The sequence below is a fragment of the Canis lupus genome, chromosome 38, assembly GCF_003254725.2.
Source record: "Canis lupus dingo isolate Sandy chromosome 38, ASM325472v2, whole genome shotgun sequence".
NCBI lineage: Eukaryota > Metazoa > Chordata > Mammalia > Carnivora > Canidae > Canis > Canis lupus.
In genome coordinates, this window is record NC_064280.1 from 20,686,182 (window position 1) to 20,708,797 (window position 22,616).

Genomic DNA, 22,616 nt, shown 5'->3' on the forward strand with positions numbered 1-22,616 from the left:
GGCCAAGGCACCTCCCCTTGACCTGAACACAATGGAGGTGGCTGGAGGTCCCCAGCTCCACCTAGCTGTAGGCCTTCTCACCGTCCTTCCTGTACCTGCAGCTCACCGAGTGCATGTGCCCAAAGTAGAGCTGAACCGCTGTCCCCCCGTGCTGCCTTCCTACCCTGGACATACTTCCATCTCAGCCTTGTCATGCTGCACCTGCAGCTTGGAGTCTAAGCAGACACTTGTTTGCAAACAATGGCAGTAGATGCAGGACAAGCTTGCATAGCCTCATGAGAGCTATTCCACGATCAACAATTTGGCATCATGTTGGTAGCTGGAAATGAAGCACGGTGAGAGTATTTTTACACGATGGCAATCAGCAAGGCCACCGAGCCCCACAGAGCCCACCATTGGACACTGTTAGACATCATTAGACGCTGGTCTCATTCAACCGTAGATGACAGCACCGAGCCTAGTGGCTGCACCAATGTCTGTTGAATTAAGGTGTATTTTTTCACACCTAACACTACTTTCAGAACAACAAGAAACTCCTCCCTTTGTTACCAGCATCGTGCTAAGTGAAACAAGTCAAACACAGAAAGGCACGTACTGTGTGATTCCACTTATGTGAGGAATCTGAAACAGTCAAATTCATAAAATCAGAGCCTGCAGTGGTGGTTGCCAGGGGTTGGGGAGGGAGAAGAAACAGGGTGTTACCGATCAAGAGGCCGGAAGTTTCAGTTAAGTAAGGATGAACTCACTCTAACGATCTGCTGTCCAACATCGCATCCTGTACACAACAATGTACTGCGTGCTTAACATTTGTCAAGAGGGTGGCTCTCATGTTAAGTGTTCTTTTCAAAATAGAAAATGTTTTTAAAGAATCCTGCTGTCTACCCCTCAGTCCAACCAGCGAGTACGTGGTGCTCATTTACTCTGCATGGTGACACCATCCCTGAGAGCTTAGGAGCCACAAGAGAGTGACACATAGTGAGCACACAGGACGTGTGTCGGAGAAGCCCGGGCCTCAGGAGGCATTTCGGAGCCAGCTGGTGCTCCTAAGAGGTCTGGGAAGCATGGCTTCCTATGCAAATCTCAGTAAAAACAGCCCAGACACTGTCTAGAGCCAAAAGCTCATCTCACTCACGAGGTCCTCGAACGAGGAGGAGCCCGTGGGCCCCTGTGTCAGACACGCGAGGGCACGGCCCTTGGCCTTCCCTCCACAAACAGGATGAGGAAATGTCAGTTGGTGAGAGAATTCATGACTCACAACAATGCCTGGTGGGGTAGGGGGTTTTCAGTAAGAGGAATGAGTAAAGTTTTATTTGCCACGCACACCCAAGAGCCAAAACCTAGCAAAAGAATGAAAACAAAGTCAAAAAGACACAACCCCGGCATTTCAAAGCAATCTAAAAAATTAACTGTAGATCCCTTTGTTGTTAGAGTGAAAATACCATCCCTATGATTCTTAACTGAAAGACTGCCCAGGGCTGGGGGTGGCGGGGGGTACGGGGGTGGGCAGCGGATCACAATCACCCTCCGGGTAGGGATGAGGGCCAGCGATTCAAACAAAAATTACTCAATATTATAATTGATTTAACTTATTTTTAGTCATGGTAATTCACTTACTTGGAAATTTCAAAGAACATGAGGGAAAGAATGAAGGTTTATGGTTATAAAGAGAGGCACGGGTTTTCAAAGGGATGAGACATATCTTAACATATTTTAATCCTCATCTTTTACAGATAAGAAAACTGAATATTTAACTGTAAGCTCTACACCAGCACGAACCAGGTCTGTCTTATTTACTGGGACATGCCCAGTGCCAATCACAGCTGGCACACCATAGGTATGCTCTAAGTAGTTGTTGAATGAATGAATGAATGAATGAATGAGAACTACAGAGAAGCTGTGACTTGGGCCAGCATTAGTCATGTTGACATTTTGGTGGAGCCGGTGTGAACGTCCTAACCCCAAACCCAGTGATCTTTCTACCCTGGAGTGGTGGTTAATTAAGAAAATGGGGCTCTGGAGCCAGGCTGCTCGGGATCCTGAGCCAGCCCCACCACTTACTAACTGTGTGACCGTGAACAGGTTATATAACATCCTTGAAACTCAATCTCCTCTTCCATAAAGTGGGGGTAATCATGGTCCACTCCCTAAGGGCAATCGTGAGCATCAAACAAGGAAGTACATGTAGAGTATGTTGCAAGTGCCCAGCTCACAGGATGTGTTCCCTGCACAAGGGCCATTATTATTATACCACAAATGATAAGATGGGACTAAATGATCTTGGACGCCTGGGTGGCTCAGCGGTTGAGCATCTGTCTTTGGCTCAGGGCATGATCCTGGGGTCCCGGAATCGAGTCCTGCATAGGGCTCCCTGCATGGAGCCTGCTTCTCCCTCTGCCTGTGTCTCTGCCTCTCTCTGTGTGTGCCTCTCATGAATAAACAAATAAAATCTTAAAAATGAATAAATAAATAAATAAATAAATAAATAAATAAATAAATAAATAAATAATCTTAGTCCCTAAAGGCCCAACTTGGTCTTCTGTGTTCGTGGTAAGTAAGCTCTTTGAAAAATGAGCCTGAGACAAAACCTGAAACATTACTTATAAATGACACATCACAGTTTTCCCAGAAGTCCATCAACTTGAAGCGTACCCACAGGCTACCAAAAATCCGAGACAATGAGACAGACTTTGAGGGAAGGTCCTACACTATTCATCACTTTATCCCATAGACAGCCTGGCAGAGGAGAGGTGGGGTAGCCTGGTGGTCAAGAGCACAGATGCTCAGCCTTAGCTGCTAGGACTTCAATCCTACTTCCTCCGTTCGTTCACCGTATGGCCCTGGGGCAAGTTGGTGACTCTGTGTGCCGACATTTCTTCAAATCACAGTGAGTTTCATAACTGCACCTCCTGACAGGGCGGTGGTGAGGACTAGACAGGCACGTGGCCGTCATCACAGGCAGTGGGGACCCCTGTGAATTCATGTACAAAGGCACAGACTCAGCGACTTGAAGGTGTATTGCTGTCTCTCCAGTGACCAACCCTGGCCTGTCCCCAGAGCCATGGTCCCAGCTCACGGTCCGGCCCTCACACCTCACACCAGCCTGAAATGATGCACAGAGGAGCACATGAAGCCGGTACTCATTCCTGGAACTAAGTCCAGTCAATCGGGCTGAATTTAAAGGCCTGAGCCACACAACAAATGTGAGGGCAATTTTCTGGCAGAACATGGTGAATGGGCCCTGGGGTCCGGGTCTCCATCATCAGTGGATGCGAGGCCACCGAGGTACCAACCCATGGATGAGAGTCTAAGGAGAGCCAGCACCACCAGGCTGGTTCGTGGCCAGAACCAACTGAGCTACGAGTGCTGGGCGCCAAGGACACGTGGGGAGCTGAGCACTCAGGTTACCTTCCACCCCTTAGTTCTTCCCTGGACCTCCTCCAGCCGGTGTTTGGCAGCCCCAACAGCTCAGTTCAACCCAGGACAGCTTTTGGATGATCATGTCTACTGACGCACCCCCCAGATGCCCCTCCTTTGTGAGTCACGGCAGAGTCTTCCTTATGGACAGATTCACAACACACACAGTTCGGATTTTTAATAGAGATGGTGCATAAACACTCGTCGACTAACAGAGCTTAAAATCAATAAACTTGCATATTTTATAGAGCCAGGGGAGCGCTGTGGTTATGAGCTTAGGTTCCACAGCCGGGTGCTACTTGAGTTCACTGCTCAACGGAACCACTCACTCACCTCGTGTGAGATACCTAACCTCTCTGTGCCCCACTCTGTGCCCCAGTTGCCTTATCAGTAAAATACAACCATTATATCGACTGCACATGGTTTCCGCGAGACCAAACCAGAGAACATGGGTAAAACCATTAGGAAGTATCTGATAAGTAGTAAACGCTACCCACAGCCAGCTATGATTAGCAGACCACTCACACCAGGGGGGTAAAGGTATCTGTGCAAAGGGAAGGAAAGGACACACGAAAGGAGGTCTCACGCTGAACAAAACAAAGGGCGGTGCCCATTTCTGTGTACTGGTGCTTGGACCGGAGAAATAGGATGGTGTCCCTCGTCCCCCTGTTGACCCATGCTCAAGTATTCCCATTGGTAGAAAGTCACTTAGAATAAGTCCAAAGCCAAGGTTCTTTCAAGTGCCCCCATCCCTTTATTTGCATAACCCTGAAGTTGCCCAAACCAATCTCATTCAAATTTTCCAAAACAATCACCTTTGCACTGAGTCACCCTGGAAACTTTTAGTAGACTGGGTTGCAGTTTCAAAAAGCTGTGGGTGAAAGCACTAGACGCCCACCTACATCATGTTTTGCTTCTCCAATTGTACCGAAATACAAAAGGGCAACCACAAAAATGATCCAGCCTACTATCCCATTAATATTTGGCGTGGGTACCCCAAATACGCATTATCCATTATGGGATATGGTGCGTGACTGCGATTTGGCCAGAACTGACAAGGCCAGGGTCTAAGAGTTCAATCTGTCCCCATCCCCCCCACGGCCCAGGCAGCATGGCCTCTGGGTCAGTGCCTCAGGCATCTCCTTCATCCCCACCAGAGATCTGGGTCACAAGAGAGCACAGGTCAGAGTGGGATCACAGTACTACAGTCAGTCAAAACCAAAACTGAGACGAGAACACCCAGGGCTCCTGGCTCCAAGATCAGAGCTCTTTTTCTAAGACAGCTGGGAAAACACTTCTAAAGATTATGTCCTTTCAACAATACGCAGAACTAAAAAAATAAAAAAATAAATAAATGAATAAGACAAACCTTAAGAAAAGTTCAAAGCAAAGCAACATTGCTCTTCTACCACGGTCACTTTTAGAAATAGTAAGTGAGCTCTCAGCATTGCCAGGGACAGTCTACACCATTAGCACCAAACGTACGGAGGTGAGGGGAAGCAAAGCAAGCAGCGGCGCCCCGTCACGGCCATGGTGGCCACGCTCATTCTCAGGCCTAAGGCAAGTGCACTAGGCACACAGGAAGGAGCAAAGCCTTGTCAATGCTCCTGGTCTAGGTAATGGCTTGCCTACTCTTCCTTTTATCACATTTGGGGTACCTTGGAGGGACATCAGAGAGGCGAAACTCGGTCTTGTAGGAACCCAGCAAGACCACTTTACCAGTCATGAAAGGAAGACGATGGCAGGCAGAGGAAAGGCTGGACTAGCCCAAAGCCTGGCAGCCTTGTCGTCTTCCTCTTGCTCTGGATCTTCCCACTTTCCACCCTGTCAGGAGCCTCCCTGTGCCCTTAACCAGAACCTTCACCTTGTGTGAATAACATTAACTAAAGAAAATAAGGGACGTCTGGGTGGTTTAGTGGTTGAACGTCTGCCTTCAGCTGAAGTCATGATCCCAGGGTCCAGGGATCGAGTCCCCCATTGGGCTCCCCGCAGGGAGCCTGCCTCTCCCTCTACCTGTGTCTCTGTGTGTCTCATGAATAAATAAATAAAATCTTTTTGAAAAAAAAAAAAAAGAAAAGAAAAGAAAGAAGAAAAGAAAAAACAAAAGAAAAGAAAAGAAAAGAAAAGAAAAGAAAAGAAAAAAGAAAGAAAAGAACAGCAAAAAAAGAAAAGAAAGGAAGAGAAGAAAAAAAAGAAAATGCAGCTTAACATGGCCGGCTTTGCTATGCAATTAGCAACCCAGGAGGCTGGAATCAACATCACGCAACAAATGTTTGTCATCCCCATCAACAAGAATGGTAGAGGTTTGCTGAGGACCTGTAAAAAGTTCTAGGCGCTCTTACAGATCTGTGGCGCAAACGAGGTGAGCAGGACAGTCTCTCCCGCTTCGTTACTTGTCTAGCACTGTCTGGTGCTGAACTGAAAGCCTGGGATGTGTATTTGACCCTGTACGGATATGAAGCCCAGCTGTGCCACTTAACAGCCACGTGACCCTGGGCCAACCACAGCCTCTCTCTGCTTCAGTTTCCTTATCCGCAAAATGGGGGTAATAGGGGCGCCGGGTGGCTCACTCAGTTGAGCATCAGCCTTTGGCTCAGGTCAAGATCCCAGAGTCTTGCTCAGAGGGGTGTCTGCTTCTCCCTCACCCTCTGCCCTTCTTTCCACCATCCACTCAGGCTCTCTATCACATACTCTGTCTCTCTCAAATAAATAAATAAAATATTTTTTTAATGGGGTTATGTAATAAGAAAGCCTTCTTTTTATAGGATGGCTGCAGGGTTACACAGGTCAAAGGCTAAGAAGAGTGGCTGCTACAGAACAGTATTTATTTTGATAAGACAGTCTCCTCACCTGCAGGGGCCCCTGTCTCTTCAGATCTAAGAGCTGGGGAGGACCTCAGCAGTCATGCATACGGTTCGACCTCCTCAGCGTGCAGGTGAGAACGAGGCTCCAGGACACCAGTAGGCTTGTCCACAAACACACGCTTTGTTAAAGGAGTCTTGAGTTAGACCCAGCCCCTCCCCCAGGTCTTCAAACTGCCTCCCAGTCTAAGAAGCTATAGTTCATAATTTATAAATAATTCTGCTGACCCTCCTCAGAACATATTTGTTTTTCAGTTACACAAACAAAGAAATGAATAGTTGGTAGGAGTATTATGGTGACCACACCATGACAACATACATGGAGAAATTATTTCAAGGCACTGGGCCCCCAATCGTCCCACTGCAATTGTACATTATATAAAAGAACACGACTATTTCTGCTTCACCCCATTCTAAAATATGTTTGGTTTGAGAGGGAAAAGTTCTGTGGCCCTAGTTCAGGTCTGGGTGTTATCAATATCATATGTCTTAAATTTTTTTGCTTGGCTTTAACCATGAATATTTATGGTAATAATCACATAAAGTGGCATTGGTACTGAGGGTGCTGAGTCTGTGTGTGTGTGTGTGTGTGTGTGTCTGTCTGTCTGTCTGTCTGTATCCCACATATGTGGCTTACACAGCTCCCAGGACCCACACAACATATAATTTACATATAATCCCCTTTGGGTGGTTGATTGTTGGTTGGTTGAATCATTTCAAGACTGTTCCACCCACATAAGCAGAAGCAGTCTCCTGGGACACATATCATCTATCTCTGAATCTCTCTCCTTTTTTTCTTCTTCTTTTTCTTAAGTTGGCTCCATACCCATCATGGAACCCAATGTGGGGCTTGAACTCACCACCCTGAGATCAAGACCTGAGCTGATATCAAGAGTTGGACGCTTACTTGACTAAGCCAGCCAGGTGCCCCTCTGAACCTCTCTTAAACTACTATAAAATCTTTTATTCACAGACATTCTCAGATTTTCACACAACCAAACCCGAAACTTTGGGCCTTAGAGAGCCCTAAACGCAGCTCCTCAAAAATGAGGCCTGTTCCTTGTGCGCTTTAAGGCGTCCAGATGAAGAAGTCTTGGTGTCAGATGGGAAGAAAGAAGCCACATGAAGACATTACACTAACGTTCTTGGCATCTGGCTTCAGGTACAAAGTAGGGTTCTCATGGTGCTGAGGTATTATTTACAACGATCAATGTAGCAACTCTTTTGGCCAGCAGAATTCTTCATACAAAAAAAAAAAAAAATAGAAAGGCATTTTGTCACCCATCCCCTGTCAAACAGAAGACTGGAAGGGAGGGCAGGCTCTCCCCATTAAACAGAACAGGAAAGTGATGTAGACCCAGAATCAAAGACTTACAACTGGAAGAAGTCATTCGTCCAAGGCCATGCAGCAAGTGGTACCTAAATGTGGGCCTCCTGTCTCTGAATCTAGAGTTTTTTTAAAAATAAATAAATAAATAAATAAATAAATAAATAAATAAATAAATAAAGCCACACAGGGGCCTACCTGCGTGGTCTCTATAGTCTCCGCTGTGTTGCTTTGATTCACATGCCCTCTCTTCGGCCTCTACCACACAGTCTTGATTACTACGGCCACGTAAGTGTCGACCAGGACAGACGGAGTCCTCCCACTCCATTCTTCTTTTTCAAACTTGTTCTAGCTGGTATATAGTTCCTTGCCCTTCTCATCTAAATTTTAGGATAATCTAGTCTATCTTCATTTTTTAAAGTTGCTAAAACTTTGAGAGAAGTCATGTTAAACCCGTATGTCCTTTGGGGAGAATTGGCATCTTCGCCATATGGAGTTTTCTAATCCACAGACATCGTGTGTCTCTCCATGTATTTAATTCTCCTTTTTGTTTCTTTCCTTGTGCTTTATAAATTTCAGCATACAAGTGCTGTGCAAACTTTATTCAGTGTTTTCTGGTGATTATAAGTGGCACTATCTTAGGGAGAAAGCATTTGGCCTTTCACAATTGAGTGTACTGTTAGCTGTGGACGTTTTATAAATGCTTTATATCAAGTTGATGCAACTCCCTTCTACTCCTACCTTTCTGAGAGTTCCCATTGTGAGTGGGTTTTGCTATTTCTACATCAATTAATATGAGCATATGATTTTTCACACCGAACCACCCTTGCATACCTGGAGTAAATCCCACTTGATCATAGTGTACAATTCTTTTCATATATCATTGAATTCTATTTGGTAATATTTGTGGACGATTTTCACATCTAGTAATTCAGCAGCCTCTCCTGCTTTCCTTTGGTTAACATTTGCAGAACATAACCTTTGTCGTCCTTTTTCTTTCAACATGCTTGTATCATTACATCTCTGAAGTGGATTTCTTACGGACAGCATGTAGTTGAGTCACGTTTTGAGAGCACTCTCCTGTCTTTGTTATGTCTTGGATTCAAAACAGTTACAATATCGGCAATTACGGGTGTTTCGGATCTAATGTATTAGTTTGCTTAATCTTTAACACACTATCCTCAGAACCTTCCAAATATACCTATTTTACAAATTAGAAAGCTGAGATATATTTGCCTAGCTTAACACATCCAGGCAGCAGTGGGTTGGAACTGAAACCCAATCTGGCTCCGGTGCGCTTGCCTACACCCACAATGCTTCACCCGCCTGAGCTAGCCCGCAAGCACGCTGCCTGGTTCTTGCCCTGGGAGTCGTTTGGCAAAGACTCTACATATTCTAATAGGTCCACCTCCTCACTAGGGTGAGAAGCAAAGTTCCAGATCGCTGGCTACACCTTTGGCCTGATAGTTCTTGCAACCACGTATGCCACTCATAACTGACAGCTGCTGGGTTGGGGCAGGCAAGGGGAAAAGAGTGCTCTGCTTGTGATCCCAGAGGGCCTGAGACGCAAGGGCCAAAATCATTGGCAGACCAAGCGCCTGGGGGAGAGTCCCCAGCCAATTAAAAGAGGAGAAGCATACTTCAGCCTGAGCCAACAAAGCAGCAGTGTCCAGCTCAAGTGAGGCCCACAAGATAAACACTGACCCTCCCCACCCTCCACCCTCACTGTGGATAAAACACAGGGCAGCACCTTGGGCCTGATCCAAAGCAGACACACAGACACATCAGGGACCTCATGAGGTTACAGCTCAGGCTATTCTGAATATGGCAAGAGGCCCCTGAATGTTCCAGAGGGGACCCAAAATTAACTTTCCTCTCTTGAAATGAAGCAGCTAATAAGATGACTCAGGGCAGAGAAGCAGAGCTCTGCACACAAGTCATGGTTCCCTTTAGCTGTGAATATCCCTGGGCTGGGAATGTTCACTCTCCTACCACTCCCATCATCCATGCAGGCTCTCCTGGGATCTGAGTGGGTTCTAATGGCCTGATGGGTAAAAATGGAAGGATACAGTGATCTGGTAAGTGACCCGTGTCACCACAGAGAGGAGAGGACCTGAGGAACCAGCATAAAGGAAAAAAACCAATGACTCAGTCAATCCACAATTGTAAATATTGTACGAATCAAACAACCAAACTGCAGGTAAAGACCATATAGATGAGATTTCAGCCTGAGCCCCAGGAAGCCTTTTGCCATCATCAAGGTGGAGCAGAGCACACATTAAACAGCCTATGCTACTGCTGTGTGGCAATAATCTATTTTAAAAAAGCTAGAAAACCTGATGCAGAAAGGTTAAGACATTTTCTCAAAGTCATGCAGCAAATGGGAAAGCAGAGCTCAGTCTTACAGTCTGGTTTCAATCTAGGCCTTTTGGCTCCAGAGCGATCTCTCCATCCTACCACCCTCCACCACAGAGGCACGCTCCAGTGCTCGCGTTTATATGGAGGAAACACTCCTCCCACTCCTCCCAAAAGAAGCCAGATTGACTTCCCTGAGAATAGTCAGCAAGTCTCTGACTCAACCAAGAACAGGATTTGAGTTTTCTTAGAAATGTCTAGCCCTATAATTTTAATTTTACAAAATTTTGTGTCGATAGAAAAAGACTGGAATGTATTCAAGCCGATAGAATGATGAGTAAAGTTGTCTCCCCCAGAAAGGGAACCTTCTCTAAGATTGGGTTGTATTATTTTTACACTTTTTTCTTTTCAAAATGACGAAAGAACGACTGTGTCCCCCAGTGTCATTCTAATTATGTCTGAGGCCAATGAACTGAGGCCTTCGGCAAGAAAGAAATTAGCTTAGGAAGTGTGGCTCTTGTTAAGAACACGCCTGGGCATTGCAGGAAACATCATGGCAATGTTTTACTCAAGTCTTTGACTTAAAGATGGGATGTTCATCTGTGTCTTCGATAATTTTTGTGTTCCTCGTTACATATCAAATCACCCCGAGACCTCTCCTATACCCATAGGTCTCCAGGATTGAAAACATAACCTACTTGGTTATCTGAGAGACTCTTGTAGAAATTGCACCAGCTGCTTGATAGGCGGTGCATTTATAGGGAGACATGAGGTTGCACCTGGAGGACAGGCAGCTTTGTAAGGAACGTGTTCTGGGCAGCAGACCGGACCCCCTTGTCCCATGCCACAGTCACTCACTCAGTGACCCCGGGCCTGCATTTCCTCATCTACAAAGGCGTTAGGGTTGCACAATCTTGAAGGTTCCTCCCCCTCCTAACTTTCCACAGGCTTCGGTCCCTAATGCCAAATCCCAGAAGAATTAGTTGAGAGGGGTTGACACACCAGGTAGGATAGAACTTTAGCCACCGAACATTAGTCATAGCTTTTGAATGAGTGTTTACCATGTGTCATGTACAATCTGTAATGTTCTACATACATCGTTCCATTCAATGCCCACAACGACCCTATGAGATGGGAACGATTCCTACCGCTAATTTGCCCATGAATAAACTAAGGCTCAGAGAACTTAATTAACCTGCCTGTGGTCATACAACTAGTAGGGAGCCGAGTTGACTCATGAGCTCAGCCAGTTTGGCTTCAGAGCCATGTATTGTAAGGGCTGTTCTAGGTGGAGAGATCTGTCTGCAGAACCCAGTGTCTCCCCAGTGAATGACCTTTCCTGACTTCAGATTTCACCAAATTCACTCCCGCCTTCCCTACCAGTTGTCCAAACTCTGCATCGTTTCCCTTCTATAAAATTTTTTTAAGAATAAAAAACCCTAAAAAGCAAACAAACAACAAACCTTTGCCCAAGCCCCGGCACACAGGTATAAATAATATGAAATGAGAGAGGTGATGAACAGCATAGCTAGAGATGTAAGCCTAAAACTGAAACAATACAGACAATATCCCAGGAAGTGGTTTTCAGAGGTAGGGCACCTTCTGGGCGTCCTGAAATCATGGACTTTCCCAAAAGTCATAACCCCCATGTTCGCTTCTGTCTGCATCCCACAGCGGGAGGCTGCCTGGGAGGTGCCGCTCAGCCCCAAGATGCTAAGTAGAAGGACTGTGTGGATGAGTCACCCAATCTGGAGAGTATAGAAAAGTCAGGAAGGAAGGAACCGGCTATAAAACTTCCCTGCTATCCTCCCACCTGCCCCAGTCGGAAGCTCCTCTGTTCCTCCTCCGCCTCCCCGGGGTTACCCATGAAGATGAGAAACCCACTGGGAAAAGAGCTGAGGAGCCTGCAAAAATCAGCTGCAATATATCCATGAATGGAGCCTGGCAAAGAGTAACCAGAAAATTCGAAGCCATCAACAAATAGAATATTAATAGAATACCAACTATATATGCAAGGTAATCTGGAGATAGAAAGTCCTTGCCATTTTGTTTAAATCTACCTCCGTATCCAACACAGGGCTGGAAAGAGAAAACCCACAATGGATTTGAAATTTTCAACCCAGTAACAGTAGAATTGGGAGGTGGCTCCCCAGGGAGTAGAAAGCATCCTGCCTGAATCCTTGGGGAAGAAAAGAAAAAAGGCAAACATTTGAGGGAAGGGGAATCTCTATCTTCAACCCGCCATGAGCTTGGATCTCGACTGAACAATTATCATTCTTCCTGTACTCCTGGGAACCAGCTCATAGCATCCAGGACTGGAGCTAACCCAAACTGGCCATTTCTCTGGGATAATATTGCTTTTGGTTCCCTCCGTGTGATTGGCCAAACCCCCTTGAGCACAGAGGAAACACTGTTTCCTTTTGACCAAATTCACCCCTTTTATTTCTCACAGGAAAGGAGTGACTTTTTCGCATCCTGCAGGAAAGAGCAGAGGGTAGGGCACCACAGGGAATGGCAGGATGGAGAACAGTGAGTTAAGGGCATAGGCTTTGGTTCTGATTGTGGTTCTCTACTTTCTAGCTGTGACCTGGCAAGTGACCTAACCCTAGTGGGCCTCCCTGTGTCATCCGTAGGAGGCAGTGGATAATACTGACCTCCTAGGATTTTTGAAACTCCAGGGATTTTTAAAAACCTTGCACATAATGTAGCTGGTATTGTACTTAGCTCATAGGAGGTTCTTAAAAATTGGTAACTGGTATTGTTTCCAAAAATACAGAAGGAGGTGATCATGAGATTTATTATTTTTTTAAATGTAACCAGCCAATTTAGGCTAAATAAGCTAAATAAGTTTTTCCTGTAGTTTATTCAACAGACAGTAGCTGAGAACCTACTATGTGCCTGAATAAGTTAGGCCCTGGGGACAGAAAGATGAATGACACACCTTTCCCAGCCTTAAGGATTTCACAGGCTAGCAAGGAGCGAGTATTACATAAACTTAAGAATAGCAGTGTGAGAAGTGTTGTAGAGGAAAGTGCTGTGTGAGCAATGAGGAAGGAGCAATTAATTAACTTGGCTGGAGGCAGCTTAGTGTGAGTCAGGACAGAAGTACTGGTCTGAGCTCTTCTGCCCATTTCTGCGTGTGACTTGGACCATGTGACCAGGAGTAAAGCATAAGGAGCACGTCCTGAGCTTTAGGCCAAAGAGTTGAGTATTAGAGAGCACTCCTGACTGCTCACTTGCACACACACACACACACACACACACTCCCAAGCATGACAGTGTAAGCACTCCGACATATGCACACACACAGACATTCCGACTCACTTCCCAACTTTATCCAACACAGACATTCAACATCATCGTGCTCACACATGCCAATCAGTCCCCAGATGGTAGAGTCTCTCCCCCTGCACTGCTGAGGGAAGACCCCAGGGGCCACCTCCTTACCCCATCTCGGTCCCAGCACGGCACCCAAGGCCCTCTGTGATCTTGCCTCTCTCCAACTCTCTAGCCCCACCCACCCCATGCCACTGTTACCCATGCATGGCTTTACTAAATATTAACTGAGTGCCTACTATGGGCAAGTCTTTGGGCCAAGCCCATTCTCTTTGACACGGCTGAGTCCACGGGCCAAAATGTGGCTCCCTGAAAGCCTCCAGGCCTTTGCCTCTCGATCTGTTCCTTCTAAACACACCACCAACATGACACCATCACCAGCATTCCCCTTCCCACCGTCATGGCCCCACAGAACTGACCACATGCCTCTGGGGTCCCACCCAACCTGCAGTGGGAGCTGCACCCACGACAGCGTCCCTTCCTTCCAGTTCTTGTTCACCTACCCCACACCCACTAGCCTGTGATCTCTGTACTGTGCGCTTGCACGTCCCCCCGGGACCATGAGAAGCTCACGGGAAGTGCTTGCAGAGTGAAGCAGTGTTTCTGCCCAGTTCCCAGTGTTTGCACCATTGATCCCTCCCCGTTCAAGTGGTTCTAGAAAGAACGCTCTTCGTGGGCCTCCAACACTGATATTTGCTTTATGAGCAACAATTACAACATAATTAGCAAATGATATACAAATCTGGTACAGTGTTCAGACTTCTGACTGTACTGTGGGTTCAAAACGAAAGGGAGAAGGAGTACTTCCTGGGCTTTTAGGCCAAATAAATGAGTGTTAGAAAGCATTCGTGACAGGGAGAGAAAGTACAAGACGGTAGCGAGGGGCTGGACAGAGGGGGATGGGGAGTTCCTGCTCGATGGGTGTAGAGTTTCAGTTGTATGAGATGAAAACAGCTACGGAGACAGACGGTGGTAGAGGTTGAATATTCTGAACACAGTTGACCCTTGAACAACATGGGTTTGAACTACACGGGTCCACTTATATACGGATGTTTTCCCATAAAGACAATACAATACTGTGAATGAATTTTCTCTTTCTTATGGTTTTCTTAATAACATTTCCTTTTCTCTAGCTTACTTTACTGTAAACACACAGTATACAACACATACACAAAACATGTTAATCGGCTCTTGTGTTAGGCCTTCTAGTCAACAGTAGGCTCTTAGCAGTTAAGATCTGGGGGAGTCAAAAGTTATACACAAATTTTTGACTGCACAGGGGATCAATGTCCCTAGCTCTCATATTGTTCAAGGGTCAACTGTATATTTAATATAACTAAACTCTATCCTTAAAAATCATTAAAATGGAATTTTTGTATTATATGTATTTTACCATAATTTTTAAAAATGGAGGAAAAATGGAAGATTTGTTGGTGAAAAGTACAGCAAAGGAATAGTCCATTCTCACCAAAAGATAAATGGTGCACTTTACCTTGTTCATTGATTACCTATGGAATTGGGTCAGTCCTGCTCTGAGTTTTTAATTCCTCGCAGGCACATCCCTGTTTCTCCTTCATTCACTCTTCAGCGTCTATCACTGAGCATCTAACATGTTCCGGGTTCCATGTTAAATGCTGGATACCCCAGCAGTGAATTAAGGATCTATGGATGATTGGAGCACGCTGAGTCCTGTGACAGAAACGGCCAGCACACAGCTGTTGAGAATGAGAAGGATCTCTGCAGGTGGGGGCCTGCAGAAGGGGGGAGTAGGGGGGCCCCTGAGAAGATGAAAGCCCAGACCTGAAGGATGAATCACCAGGAGAAGGGTCATGTGACATTGGCTGCTCCTGGCAAATAAAATAATCTGCAAGAAAGTCCTAAGCAGAAAAGAGTTTGGCTGGTTCAAACCAAAAAGAACCCCAAGTGGCCAGATTGGAGATGACCAGAGCGGGGTGGAAGGGTGGAGGGGGGGATACCACACAGAGCTTCACAACCATGTGCTGTGGACTGAATTGCAGGCATCTCCTCTCCCCCCGCCCAAAAAATGCGTATGTTGAAGCCCTAACTTCTACTGTGACTGTATCTGGAGACAAGGCTTATAAGGAGGTAATTAAGGTTAAATGAGGTCATAAGGGAGGGAGCCAGATCCTATCAGATCAGTGTTCTTAGAAGAAGAGAAACAAGAAGACTCGCTTGCTCTCCCTCTGTGCCACGTGGGGACATGGCAAGAAGGCGGCCAGCCATCCAGCCAGGGGGGCAGCTCTCCCCAGAATCCAAACCCTGCTGCACCTTCATCTTGGATCTTCTAGCTTTCAGGACTATGAGGAAGTAAATGTCAGTGTGTGAGCCATGCAGTCTATGGCATTTTGTTACAGAAGCTCAAGCTGACGCATGCACCATGGTAAGAGCTTTGAGTTTTAGACAAAGGGAATCAATGAAAAAGTTTAAGCAAGGGAGTGACATTAGCTAATTTATTTTTTATGATCAATGTGTTTGCTGGCGCTGGGGAGAAAGGTGGGGAAACACCAAAGGGGGCAAACTAGAAGCTATTGGGGTCACAGTCATGAGGCATGTCATGAAGGCAGTTAGGACTGGGACAATGGCGCTGGCGAGGGTGGGAGCTGGGCAGACCTGAGGTATGCTCTGGAGCACAAAACACACCTTGCAGACGGCTCATGGATAGAGAGGAACCATCGAGATGGCTGAGTGTTCTGGCTTGACTGGCTCAGTGGATGGGTCACCATTGATCAAGTTTGGGAAGGAAGGAGCAAAGAGTTTGGGGGATAAGTCAATTCGGTCTGGGACACGGCAAGCTTAAAATATCTATGAGTCATCCAAGAGGAAATATCAAGAGTTCTGATTGTTATCTGCATCTGGAGCTCAGGGGAGAGGAGGGGTTGGAGGCAGAAAGTTGAGAGACAGAAGCATACAGACAGCGCGGTAAAGTCTGAGACTAACATAATCACACGGTGTATTTGAGAAATGGAGAAGAGGGAGGGGTCAGAACCTGGAGAGGCCCTTTCTACTCTACCACACTGACTCTTTTTGTTCAGATTTATCAATGGGGGTAAAATAGGTAAATACGTAGAATATAGAGGATAAAATGGGTATAGCAGAGTCCACTGGTTAAAACCCTAGAGTCTGTCTTTTTCTCTTAAAGTAGAGTGCTATAGGTGGAGGAAAAAATGAAGAGAGATCTGAATTATTGAGGATACCCATAAAATGAATTCTAGTTTAATTAAGGCTTGTGGGGTTTTTTCAAGTAAAGCAAGCCCCCTCTCTTCCTCCTCTCTCTGATAATGATAGATAGGTGATTGATATAGATAAGCTGCTGCCCATAAATAAAAATGCAAACTCCATGAATCTAAAATGCCTCCTATTTTCATCTTTAACAAGTCACAAGAGAAAGAAGAGGCCAGAGTGGCCCTAACATTAGCTCTTTCCTCTCCCAAGATTCACTAAGCATTGGTGTCACCTTCAAATTTTCCAGTGAAGAGAAATTGTATCATGGGGGGAGGGGGTAGCTGGGTGACGGGCATGGAGGAGGGCACGTGATGTCGTGAGCCCTGGGTGTCATACAAGACTGATGATGTATCACTGACCTCTACCTCTGAACCAAATAATACATTATATGTTAATTAGCTGAATTTAAATTTTTAAAAGAGAGAGAGAAATCATTTCTTTATGAGTCAAAGGAGTTCTTCACTGCTCTGGACCTGACACTGTCTCTCTGACATGAAGCCGTATGGTCTACGGGGGAATAGAAGCAGAGTAAGGCTCCCATATCCTTCCTGAACCAGAGAATACTGGCTCCCAACAGGTGCCCTCTGAAAGGCTCCTTCCATGTACAAACTTTTAAATGATGTATTAATTTTCTTTAAAAGGGAGGGTAGGGGAAAGAATCTGGAAGTATATTTGAGTTGATTATAATATCTACAAAATCAACATCTTTATATCTAATTACAGAACTAAAATGGACAATTAGAGCCCATAATTAAAGGATGCATATAACAATGAAATTACAGTGTGCAATGAGTCGGGAGAAATCCTAATTATACTCTGGGAACCTGAAATCCCTGGCACTGCCTCACATTGCTATTCTCATCGCCGAAACCATCTATGTGAGCTCATCTCAGAGGTTTTCTGTGTCTCTGAGCGGATTTGTTTCATAGGGACAGAGGGCTCCTGAGAAGATACGCCTGGGCCCCTTTCTCTGAGACCAACCGGCTCAGTCCGCCCTTATCAGAAAGACCGGTACACTGGGAAACATATCTCTGTCATGATTAGGGTGATGGAAAACGGTTCTCTGGACGGTTTGGAAAAATAACTCTTTCACCGTCATATAGTGGGTAGGGATTTGCCCAAGTCTTTATGATTTGGAAGCATCATCAGAACATTGAGTCAATTAAACAAGAAACAAAGAAGAGAGTATTTGTGAATCTATATGTACATCTGTGTGTGTATATATATATAGTTTAGTGTATATACTAGTATACACTAGTATTTACTAGTATAGTGCACCTGTGCACATCTCTATGCAGATCTAGTTTAGAAAATATACATGTAAAATATATATATATACTTAATAAATAAAAATAATAAGTAATAATAAATAAAATATATATTTTTAGGGGGATGTGAAGAAAGATAAATACATATTTCATGTAGGTCCAGCCAATAGTGAGTGGGCTACTTTGCAAAGAACAATTCAGGAATATAACAGGCGACAAACCAGAAAAGCCAAAGTCAAGGTATAAGAGAGAAAACGTGGAGAAATAAGAAGCCTGGGGGTCTACCTGGATGGAACGCTGATATAGTGGCAGGGACCTTTACAAGCACTTGCACGTATGTTGGCTCACTGACGCCTGGTCACAACCGTACGAGGTGGGCACAACTCTTGAGGACGACCTAGCTGATGGCAAGGAGTGGGGAATCCCTGGCCCAAGTGCAGCAGGCGGGGTTAGAACCCAGCACCGATCCGCTGAAGGCTTCTGACACCAACACAGTGACACCATGAGGCCTATCAGGGACCCAGGCTCTGGTAGTTCTGGAAAGGATGGACTAACACAGGGGGAAGGTGCAGTACTGAGGTTGTGGGGGAAAGCTGGGCACTGGGGGCGGCCCTGGGGGGCAGATCAACAAGGGGAAGAGATAGAAGGGCGCCCGGAGGACGGGACTAAGGGGCCAGCAGGTCTGATGGGGACAGTACATCAAAGATGACTATGTTTTTGAATGGAAATGAAAAAAAGAAAAGAATTATTGTCAGTAATAGGAGACAGGATCAGGGAAGGAAGAATAGAAGGGAAACGTGAGGCTCTTGCACAGATGCTGTGCCCATGAGAGGCCTGGGGGGCTCCCTGGGGAGGCGTCCTTCAGGCAGCTACAGCTTGGACTAGAGGTCGGGCTGGCCAGGCTCCCCAGCAGGCGGTCTCCGAGGAGAGGAGACCCAGGCCAGGGGGCACCTGAGACCCAAAAGAGGGGACCATGGGAGGGGAAAAGAGGCCCAAGGGGAAGGGTGTGACCCCAAGCAGGAAAGGTATGAATAATCAACCATCGGCCACCAGAAGCTCCTAGCCCTAACCCACACTAGCCCCCCACTTCCGCAATCACAACCCACACCCCTGGGAAACAGTGCCCTTCAGGAAGTCGTAAGGTCATGACCACCCCGCAGCGGGGAGGAGAGGCACAGCCCCCAGAATGTCGTGGCTGCGACAGCGCTGTACCGGACACATGCGGCTGCCTTCACGCCGAGCACAACAGAACCATCGAGAACTGTCGAACCTCTACATTGTAAACCTGAAACTCGTAACATGGAGGGCCGGTTCTTCTTGGGTTGAAAGAACAAAGACAGTCACGATAGTCGTTGCTCATTGCAACTGCTCCCTGGTAAGCTCTGCAAGGCCCGGGAGGGCATCCGACAGGTGCACTGCTCAATCCTTGGGCCTCCTGCTTAGCCTGGCGCTGGCCAGAGTACATCCTGAGTATCGAGGGAATGGACGGGGCACTGGAGGGGCTTCACTGGTGAGAGGTTAGGAGGAGGCACTCATGGAGTCCTGTTCCTACGACGCCCCCTGCGTCCCTGTCCCCCCAGACCCAGGCTGCAGACGAGACGCATTCACATGTTACAGGGCACGTTCATGCCCGACGGCGAGCAGAGGCCAAGCCACACCCCTCGTCTACTGTGAACCTCCTGGGCCACAAGGAGAAGATCCCATCCACCCCTTGAACCACCGCAACGAGCACAGAATGTTTACCAGGCCAAGGGGGAAAAGCATCAGCCCGGGCCCCGAGGTCGCCTACACCGAGTCCTTGCAGTGACCCTCACGACGTGTATCTCCTGGTGGCTCTGCGTCTCCAGCTGGATTCTGAGCGATACACTCCAGGACAGCCTCCGAAAAGATGCACCCCGTCAGTACAGATCTGAGTGTCTGCTGGGGGCCGTCCCTGTTCTAGACGGCGGAGATGGAAGGGACTGGAACAAAGACAGGCAGGGGGCGGCTGCCCTGTGACGTGAGTGCCAGACCGCCGGCTCCGACTGGGGCTCCTCTGACGGCATCTGAAGCCCTGTTTTCAGGGACACAGAGACACCCGCAGAGAAGAAGGCTCCCTGACGACAGAGGCGGGGTCCGAGTGGCCACGGGAGCCCCCCAGAAGTAGAAGAGACAGGGAAGGATGCTTCCCTGGAGCCTTCCCGGGGGCCCTGACCCTGCTGACACTGTGACTCGGGCCTTCTAGTCTCCAGAACTGGGAGGCAATGGGTGGCCCTTGGCTGGAGCCGCCCCGTTTGTGGGCACCTGTGAAGGCAGCCCTAGGAAAGTAATCAAAAAAAAGTCAAATTCCTTCATTCTTTTTCTTCAGAAGTATCTGTCCCATAAATCACAGACTAAGTAGGGTCCGATGTGTCCAGTCTCACATCCTCATGCTAGACCTGACCTGGGTTTTTGCAGGTCAGGGAATTGGTGCTCACTTGTGGCTCTACGTTCGCTTTCAGTGGCTTCCCAGAAAAACTGGGTTTTACAAATGGGCCCCCTGCTTGTGGGGTATAGTTTGCCAAACTGAATGTTTTAATATAGTCTATGAGAGCTTTATTCATCTTGGGCATGGGGTGCTTTGGTGCCCCCCCCCTTTACAGTTTCTACTGGAGGCGGGTGCCTCCCGGCCTCAGCCCAGGCCTGGCCCTGTTCTGCTCAGACTTTTCACGTTCTTTTCACTAGTTGGCGTTTTTCCAGGTTGAATTGTTCTCCTCCAATGACCAATAATTCTTGGTCTCCAGTGACTCTGCCAGTTGATTCATCTGTTTTTAGGCATTTTTAAAAAATATTTTACTGAACACTGATATTTCCTGCAGATAATTGAGGAAGATGCCAATTAAGGCCAATCCTAACCAGATGCCTCTAGGGCCTTTTTAGATGCTGCCCTGTGAAGGGGTGGGGGTGGGGCCGGGGGGCCAGGGTCCTTGTTGGGACTGTTGGGGTGTCCCATGTAATTCTCCTGCCACATTTATGCCACCCGAGCCAGCCTCCACACTGGGATGCCGTCTTGAGAATGCTCCAGAAGGGGGGGTATCTGGATGAAAACAACTCACCCGGTGTCGGCCCCTCGCTGGCCACTAGCGCATCTCTTCTGAACAACTGCCTCCAAGTGTGTTAGGCCGTGAGTTTTTTGTAAATTGTTTCTGTATTCTTCTGGGGTTCTAAGTACAATTTCAATGTAACTCCCTGCTCATGATCCACTCTTCACCTAGTGGTTTGTTTTATTTTTTATTTTTTTGTTTGTTTTTTTTTTCTTTGTGTGTGTGTGTGTGTGTGTGTTTTATTTACTTTTTGTGTTTTATTTTTTAAAAGATTTATTTATTTATTTATTTATTTATTTATTTGAGAGATAGAGCACGCGCGCACAAGGAGGGAGGCAGAGGGAGAGAGAATTTCAAGCAGACTCCACGCTGAGCACAGAGCTCATTGTGGGGCTTGATGGGAGCTCAATCCCATGACCCCAAGATCAAGACCTAAGCCGGAACCAAGTCAGACGCTTCATCTACTGAGCCCCCCCAGGTGCCCCACCCCAGGCCCTGCCTAGTGTTTTATTCAAGGGCTATATCGCACGTGGCTGCTCTAATAAGAGGGCCTGACTCCATCGGCATCCAGCTGTGGGTTTCCAGAAAGTGCTTGCTCCCTTCCATCCTCCGTCTCTTCATCTATAAAATGGACGAACAATATCTATCCTTCCTTCTCATGGTGGTTATGAGCCAAGAGAATGGTAGATGCTGAGGTGCCTTGCTGCTAAATTAAGTGCTGTGTGAGAGCTTACGAATGCATCTGTATAAGGAAGTATGGTTTGGGGCAGCCCCAGCAGTTTAACGCTGCCTTGGGCCCAGGGCCTGATCCTGGGGACTCGGGATCAAGTCCCGCGTCAGGCTCCCTGCATGGAGCCTGCTTCTGCCTGTGCTTGTGTCTCTGCCTGTCTCTCTCTCTCTCTCTCTCTCTCCCTCTCTCTCTTTCTGTGTCTGTCATGAATAAATAAATAAAGTCTTAAAAAAAAAAGGAAATATGGTTTGTAATCACAGAACATGGGAATCGCGGGACTGAGGGTAAATTACGGCATATGCAGACGATGAATAATCCTGTAATCATTCAGAAAATAATCGAATTAGAGATGATAGATGATAGGCAGGTGGGTAGACAGACAACTGATAGACAAACAGATGAAAACAGTTCCATTTGGAAAATGTGCGGGGCGGTGGGGGGTGCATATAGGTCGGCCTGCGCAACTTCAGAGGCAGAAAGAATCAGCATCAAGCCTTAAATGTCAAGGAAAGCACTTGTCTCTGGGGAGTCCAAAGAGATGGCTGGGAAGGGAGATTTTACTTCTCATTTCATATCCTTCTTATATGCTGGGATTATGGATTATCGGTGATTTTCAGGTTTTTTAATTTTACAAATATTTAAAGAAACACAGTGTTGCATAAATGCCTGCAGCCGATGCTGGATGATTTTATATACACTCCCCGGAAAGCAGACATTTTCCATCACTAGCTGCTTCACGCAGACTTTTTCAACAGCTGGGGGGACTAATCCCACAGTGATGAAGAGGCGTGCCCAGGGTCACACAACCAGGAGGTCAGGGTCAAGGCAAGGACCCACGGTCCACTCTGCCTCTAGCCCTGTGCTCTCGCCACCGTTCCCACTGGCCCTGCTGCAGTCACAGTACATCTGTCCTTCGTGTGCTCATTCGTTCAGTCCACTAACGCCGAGGCCTGCCGTGGGCTTGGCACCATACTTGGTTCCAGAAAGAGCTGCAAAGATGGACAAGGCAAGATTTCTGCC

At 46.9% G+C, this 22,616-nt stretch overlaps 1 protein-coding gene across 5 annotated transcripts in view; it reads right to left on the reverse strand.

Annotated features, from left to right (window-relative positions):
- The window catches only part of DDR2 (discoidin domain receptor tyrosine kinase 2), a 150,000-nt gene that overhangs the window by 93,569 nt on the left and 33,815 nt on the right, over positions 1-22,616 (reverse strand). The window contains exon 1 of one of the 5 annotated variants that reach the window (XM_035711097.2): positions 13,405-13,423. The exons of the other annotated variants lie outside the window; for them this stretch is intronic. The gene's annotated coding sequence lies outside the window, so the exon portion shown is untranslated. Of the gene's footprint in view, positions 1-13,404; positions 13,424-22,616 lie in introns of those variants that run through there. 5 annotated transcript variants of the gene reach the window in all.